Raw genomic sequence first — 7102 nt, forward strand, 5'->3', positions numbered from 1 at the left:
AATTTTACAAAATGAAAGAATATGATTTAATTCAAGTGGAAGAAAAGATAACTTACATTTCAACACTTCAAAGCAAATTTGAGGATAAGAAAAAGGACTGGAAAAAACATTCTACAGAGATACTAGAAAAAATACCAGAACTGGAGAGACAAAATGTGACAAGAGAAGTGGAGAGAAAAGGAAGGAAAAAGATTCCTAATAAAAAGGAGTGGGCAAATGCCCATAACAAAGATACTGTCCTACATTCTTTATCTACAGTAATACCTATGATTAAATGGAAAAATCTTTTGATTCAGCAAAGTACATTGATTAAGAAAGATACTGGGCAAAGAAAAAAGATTAAAATGGAAACTAAGAAAATAGATGATGGGACCTATCAGAGAGAATACTTAAAAAAGAAGCATTTGTTTGAATATGGTTAAAGTAATAGAAAAACTTTGGAATATACCACTTTAAGAGGGATGAATTCTCCAAATAATATAGTAATATAGTTTCTGTAAAAAAAAGCTGAAATGACTTAAATAAAGCAAATGTTTTAGGTACTTAAATGTGACTGAATTTAAGAAAAGTATAAAAAAATATTTTGAATCAGAGTCAAGGGACTAGATGACTAGATCTATTGAATGGAATGTTTAAAGATTAAATATATTCTTAGCTATGGTTTAAAAGAATAAGAAATTGAGGAAATAAATATATATTAATCTAGGAGGGATATATATTTTAAGTAATATGTTATTTCTTATGTTTCGTTGCTCTTGCTTTTTTATTCTTTTTCATTTTTCTTTTTTCTTCTTCTGTCATTTTATTTTTTATTTCTTAAGAAATATAGAAGTGTGATATGGCTTATATGGAAACAATAGAATTAAATCTGTCAGTGTAAATGTAATTAATCATTGAGAAAATTTTCACTAGTAAGGATATTTAGAATTTGGTGGGAGAAATAAACTAAAATAAGTATTGTAACAGGTTTCATGATAAGGCAACCAAAATGACTAATAAGAAAAGAAATATTATACTAATATGTTTATTATTCTTTAGGAATATTGGAAAAACTATATACTCAATTGTTATTTATCAAAACAATAAGAATTGTATTAACTCAATATTTGCAAAAAAGGATATTTTTGGGAAAGAGAAAATCAACCAAAATTAACATATGGAATACAGATTATAGAAATTAATTGTTAAAGATTATTCTACAAATGTAACCCAGACAATACACTGTTTACCAATTATTGAGTGATTTATGCTTTGTTAAAAAATCAATAAAATATATTAAAAAAAGAAATTATGGTTTTGGACATTAAAAAACAAGATTTGAAATAGAATTGGGTGCAAATGATGAGATCTATTTCTTGGTAAGCTAGAAAAACGTGGGATAGACAGCATCACCACCAGATGGATTTGTAACTGGCTGACAAACTATACTCAATGAGTAGTCTGTAATGGTACTACATCTACATGGAGAGAAGCAAGCAGTGGGTACCACAAGGTTCTGTCCTAGGTCCAGTACTTTTCAATATCTTCCTAAATGACTTAGATGAGTGAATAGAAGGGGAACTCATCAAATCTGCAGGTGACACTAAGCTGGCAGGAATAGCTAACACGCCAGAAGACAAGCTCAGGATCCAAAAAGATCTTGACATACTTGAACAATGGGCCCTATCTAACAACATGAAATTTTATGTGAAGAAAAGCAAGGTTTTACACTTGGGCAGGAAAACCAAAAGTACAAGTACAAATTACAAGTACAGAGTTGTTGAGAGTAGGGTGACATACAAGTTTATTCTTAGCTGTTCAAAATATCCAACAAAATGAAATTTAATGTGGAGAAAAACAAGGTTTTATATTTAGACAGGAAAACCAAAAGTACAAGTACAAATTAGGCGAAACTTGGCCCAAAAACTGTAACTGTGAGAGGGACCTTTAAATATGAGCCAGCAGTGTGTGGCAACAGCCAAAAAAGCTAATACAATCCTTGGTTGTATAAACAGAGGCATAGAATCAAAATCAGGTGAAGTATTAGTACCGCTTTATAAAAACCCTAGTAAGACCACACCTGGAATACTGCAACCAATTTTGGTCACCATACTACAAAAAAGATGTTGAGACTATGGAAAAAGTTCAGAGAAGAGCAACTAAAATGATCCAAGGCCTGGAGACTAAAACATACAAAGAATGGCTGCAGGACTTGGTTTTGGCTAGTTTAAAGAAAAGAAGAAACAGGGGTGACCTGATAGCAGTGTTCCAGTATTTGAAAGGCTGCCACAAAGAAGAGGGTGTCAGACTATTCTCCAAAGCACCAGAAGGCGAGATAAGAAATAATGGATGGAAAGCAGAAAAGGAGAGAAGGAGAGAAGCAATCTGGAATTAGGGAAGAAACTTCCTAACAATGAGGACAACTTAATCAATGGAATAGCTTGCTGTCAGAGTTATGGGTGCTTCATCACTGGAGGTTTTTAAGAAGAGATTGGACAGCCATTTGTCTGGAATGGTATAGGATCTCCTGCTTGAGCGGGGGCTGGACTAGAAGACCTCCAAGGTCCCTTCCAGCTCTATTCTGATTGATTGATCGATCTGGGATTTGTGATATTTGGTGTTGATGAGTCTGCACTTCCCTATATGACAGGGGTCTTCAAACATGGCCCTTTTGTGACTTGTGGAGTTCAACTCCCAGAGTTCCTCAGCAAGCATGCCTGGCTGAGGAATTCTGGGAGTTGAAGTCCACAAGTCATAAAAGGGCCAAGTCTGAAGACCCCTGCTATATGAGAATGGCATACAATTTGGGAGTTCTCCTGGATTCATAACTCTTGTTCAAATCAGGTGCCCCAGAAGACCATTTTACAGATTCATCTGTTACACCAGTTCTGCCCAGTTGCCAAAACCAGCCAGGATTCTCCTATTCTTTCCTAAATTCTGCGAAAAGGCATAGCGGCTATCCTGTCTTTATCTTCCTGAAATCGTTAAACAAGTGGTGTGTGTGTGTGTGTGTGTGTGTGTGTGTGTTTTAGCCCATTTTCTACAATTCTAGAAATGTTGTTAAAAGGTTCAAAATCCAGCTTTTCCAAATTACAAGTTAGAAAGTCCTAGTGCATCTGATCAGCTTGAAAGACTTTCACGAAAGGACATAACCCTTCTATTTTCTACAGATCGAAACAAAATGAAGAATATCTCTACAAATGTATCTCCTACTCTCAACCCCCCCCCCTCAATCTCCACTCTATTCAAATACTGGTGGCTTTCAGCTCTTTTCTTTAGGCAATGTTTTTTTTAAAAGGAAAACACATTTCTGTGTTTGTTAAGACAGCAAAAATAATAATAATAATAATAATAAGTTGCAATTATTACACTGTACTGTAGGTTTTCAAGAGAGGAGAGAAGGCTGAAAAGAAAGCTGGGGAGCAAACAAATCAAAGGGGAGTACATCACTGCTCAGAGAGAGAACAAAAGGAAGGAAACAAAATGAGAAAAACAGGAGGTCTCTGGTAGGGTCACTCAGCACAAAGAAAGTACAGAAAACAGCATCATTCCACGCAACTCAACTGCAAGGAGTTTGGAAAATTTCCTCCCCCAACCTTTTTTCAAATGAAGAAGCTAATATGTTGCTTGCAGACTGAGAAACATAAAGAAAACGTATTTATATTGAATTGGTCTGTTACTCAAAGAATTCCTAGCGATGAATAGAGCATTTCATCAGATGCCATGTTATGTTATGACTTTGTGACTAAATGGGACACACTGTTGCTTTTGCAACATACAAAATCAACATGTAACTCAATAGGGTTGAGTAAATCCATTGAGTTACATGGGATAATGTAACTAATGCCTCATCTGTCCATCCTAAATAAGTTCATTCTCTCTTCTTTCTGTTTAAGTCTGTGAATTCAAACAACAAACCAACAACAGTCCCTTCAGGTATGTTCATGCATCTTTACACACATTTCTCCTACCTACAATATGCATTTCTATAAGCATTTTCAAAGAATTGAAGCCTTTGAACTATGGTGCTGGAGAAGACTCCTGCGAGTTCCTTGGACTGCAAGGCGATCAAACCGGTCAGTCCTAGAGGAGATCAACCCTGACTGCTCTTTAGAAGGCCAGATCCTGAAGCTAAAACTCAAATGCTTTGGCCACCTAATGAGAAGGAAGGACTCACTGGAGAAGAGCCTAATGCTGGGAAAGATCAAGGGCAATAGAAGAAGGGGATGACAGAGAATGAGGTGGCTGGATGGAGTCATTGAAGCAGTAGGCGTGAGCTTAGATGGACTCCAGAAGATGGTAGAAGACAGGAAGGCCTGGAGGAACATTGTCCATAGGGTAGCGATGGGTCGGACATGACTTCGCAACTAACAACAACAACAATAAGCATTTTCACTAAAGTCTATTTTTCTAAGAAATTTTCACTAATTGAAATTTTCATATTTTTTTTTAAAGTAAGCCCTTCTCTGCATTTGAAAGAGTGCAGAGAAGACCAACCAAGATGATTAGGGGCCTGGTGGCTAAAACCTACTAAGAACAGTTTTTGAGTTGCCACCTGCATTGCAAAATTCAGAAAAGTGTAGATTCTCAGACAGGATCAGGAAATGAGGCCTGAGAAGTTTGCACTGCAGTGTGAACCAGTTGAAATGTCTCCTCCACATTAACCAAATGAATTATTTGATGTAACAGCTACACCCTCTTCTGGAGAAGGAAAACTTTGAATTATCTGGTCTGGCTAGTAACTTTCAAAGATGTTTCAAGTGACACCCTAGCTGCCTATAAGAAACATTTGGGTAAAATATAGTTCACAGGACTTGCTGTTATGCACCAATAACTATATATCTCTTTTTAAAGAACTTCACAGGTTTCCAGCTGATATCAGACCAAAAGACAGATGCTGATATTTAATGCCTGTTTGGAACCTATCTATATACTCAGATCTTTGTTAGAGGCTCTACTTCTATTGTAAGGTCAGAAGAGGTAATATTTACTTTAGTAGTAATTGTCCTCTGAAAATCTATGCCAAGATCTCTCCCTTTGCTCTTCCTGGTGAATAAATAGATGGAAAATATTGAAGTGCCACATTCTGTTGAAGAGGTAACAGTTAAATGGCTTAAAAAGATGTTTGTTGCATTGTATATATGCACATATGCATATTAGCTCACCCATCACCCCACATAGGGAGAAATACTTGATTGGTAATACTTTCATAATTGAAGGGAATATCTCTCTCTCTCACTCTCTCACTCTCTTTCTCTCTCTCTCTCTCTCACACACACACACACGCTCTCTCTCTCTCTCTCTCTCTCTCTCTCTCTCTCTCTCTCTCTCTCTCTCTCTCTCTCTCACACACACACACACACACACACACACACACACACACGGAGCTATTATGCCAAAAAAATTATTTAGAAGGAAATTCGATTGAACTTAACAGGTTAACTTCTAACCGACATGTTGTCAGAATCCATTTATATCATATTCATAAATGGAATGTTTCAAACATATCCCATGGATTCTGTCATCTCCCGAAGAGAAGAGGATAGATGTGTATTGAACCGGCAATAGGCATTTCAAAGGAAAGGAGAAGCCTTTTGAACTGGGGAAACAAAAGGGGGGGTTAGCATCTGGGTTTTGTCAGCAATAAACAAAAGGGTCCTAACTTCCTCTTTCCCACGAGATGGATGATACGAGAGGAAGGATGGGGGGGGACTGACCAAATGGGGATTAAGGGGGGTTAAACCGGGAACTCTTTATAAGGGTTTACATCGTGGAAATATTAAGCCCTGTCTCATTTCCTACAACCGAGCACGTCATAGTAAAGATTTCTTTTGGACTAAAATCCTGACTCCAAGAGTTTTTGTCTTCCTAAGACGTGGTTTGGGGTGGGTCCTGACATTAGACAGGGCTTGCAACGAAAGTCAACCTGGGAAGAAGAACCTTACCGGGGGACTTTGCAAATAAATATGATGTCTGACGATGAAGCAAGAAGGGAAGAAAGCCCCACGGAGAAGGAGCCTTCCCCCCAGCTGAACTCCCAGAAACATTGGGAAACTGAGGCATCATATTCCTCCTGGGAAGAAACGGCGGAGCAGCACGAACAAAAACCCCGGTGGTCGATGGGCGTTGGAAGGAAAAGTGAGTGGAAAAAGGCTTCGAGAGAAGTGACCCTGAGACGGAGCGACCACCAACCGGAATGGAAACAAGAGATGGAGAACTCCCTGCACGCCAGTGAGGAAGAGCGGATTCTGGAAAAAGCTATTGACTTGATGAAAACAACCCTGAGCTCACTAAGGGAGGAGAGAGCTGGAAACCACAACACCTGGGGTCGCAACTGGAGGGGTAACGGAAGGGACCCAACACCTGAAACCCCAGGGCTGTCCAATGGAACAGGAGCCGCTGACTCAGCGGTACCCACCCCCCCCAGACCCACAGATGGGGATCGAGATGAGGAGCGATACACTCCGCGGCGCAGACAACGATCCAGCCAAAGATTCCCACCCCTGGAAGCAAAATTCAAGGGGGAGCCATCACGACTGGGATTTTTCCTAACCCAAGTCCTCAGCTACATGGAAGAGTACGGACGGGACATCCCCAGTGACAAAACACGCATCCGAATTGTGCAATCTGCCCTGGACGGGACGGCCGCAGACTGGGTGGTGAACCTGCATGACTCCAACGCCCCAGAACTCAACGACTTCAACCGGTTCATGTCATCCTTGAGGCGACGATTTGAGGACCCTTTGGCTGACCGGAAGGCCCGGGAGAGAATCAAGACGGTGAGGCAGGGCAGGAGAACAGTGGCCGAATATACCCAAGAATTCCGAGCCATCGCCAGCAAGCTGAACTGGCCAGAAGACATCCTCCTCAGCCATTTCAAAGACGGTCTAAACTACGACCTGTATGACGCTTGCCTGCCTCGGGGAGACCCCTACCATCTCGATGACTGGTATGTCCTGGCAGAGGAAGTGGAAATAGACCTATTGAAAAGACAACGCAGAGGAAAACCATGGGGCCGCCCGCCACTCGAGCAAACACGTGAGGGGGAAAACCCACCGGCCACGGCTAAAAAATCAAAGGGATGTTTCAATTGCGGGAGAGAGGGCCACCGTGCTGCAGAATG

The sequence above is a fragment of the Vipera ursinii genome (genome assembly GCF_947247035.1).
Source record: "Vipera ursinii genome assembly, chromosome: 2".
Taxonomy (NCBI): Eukaryota; Metazoa; Chordata; class Lepidosauria; order Squamata; family Viperidae; genus Vipera; species Vipera ursinii.